Here is an 849-nt window from a genome sequence, read left to right on the forward strand (position 1 = left end):
TGGAATGAGCTAACAAACATTGGTAAGGACAATTAGGCCTACCTGTTGCACCTGTAGTAGGTATCAGGTCTATGGGACTGGTTTAAAAAGGAGAGTACCTTCTTGTTGGGGAGATAGATGAGCAGGAATTCAAAAGAATTGTTTTGTACTTGGCTGGAACCAAGAGTTAAGATGGGCTGTGACTGGTAAATATGCCTGTGGAGGGATGGCATGTCTGACACTGGGCCTGATGATGACCATGGCAGAGGATGTTCCACCTGATAGAAAGATAATTGAGAACTAAGTCCAAGGGCAGGCAGATGAACAGCCTCAGAGATTCTAAAAACGGAAGATCAATTGAAAGAAATTTATTTTGTGTATGTTTTGAGGTTGTCACTTTGGTCTTTGCCAGCCAGGGAGAGGGTTAGGATGAACTTGTGAAGTAACTCCTCTGGGGCGGCTGAGCCATACCCTCATGGGCAATGGAAAATGTTGGGGAAATGGGGAGAGAGTGGCTGCAGCATGTGCCCTGCTTTGAAGGGGCACACAGATGTTTTTTCAAGGTTGAGTTATAAGCCTTTAAATGACTTGTGGGCCTTCTGGTGGTACCCAGAGGGCATGTCTACATGAGATGTTTATTGTGGAGTTGCCTAATTAGCTGTGCAGTAAAGTCTTGGGATGCATGTGAAGCCCTGTACAAATACAAGTAAATACAAGTACAATACAAATATAAAGGGCTTAGGGGACTGGTGGGGGCTGGGGCCAGGTGGAAAAGGGATCAGGGAGCTCAGGGGGCTGGAGGGGGATGGGGCCAGGCAGAGCAGGGATTGAGGGGAGCTGGGGGCCAGGCGAGGAAGGGCTGGGGGGGAG

The sequence above is a fragment of the Gavialis gangeticus genome, unplaced genomic scaffold (genome assembly GCF_001723915.1).
Source record: "Gavialis gangeticus isolate Ggan-Ray unplaced genomic scaffold, GavGan_comp1, whole genome shotgun sequence".
Taxonomy (NCBI): domain Eukaryota; kingdom Metazoa; phylum Chordata; order Crocodylia; family Gavialidae; genus Gavialis; species Gavialis gangeticus.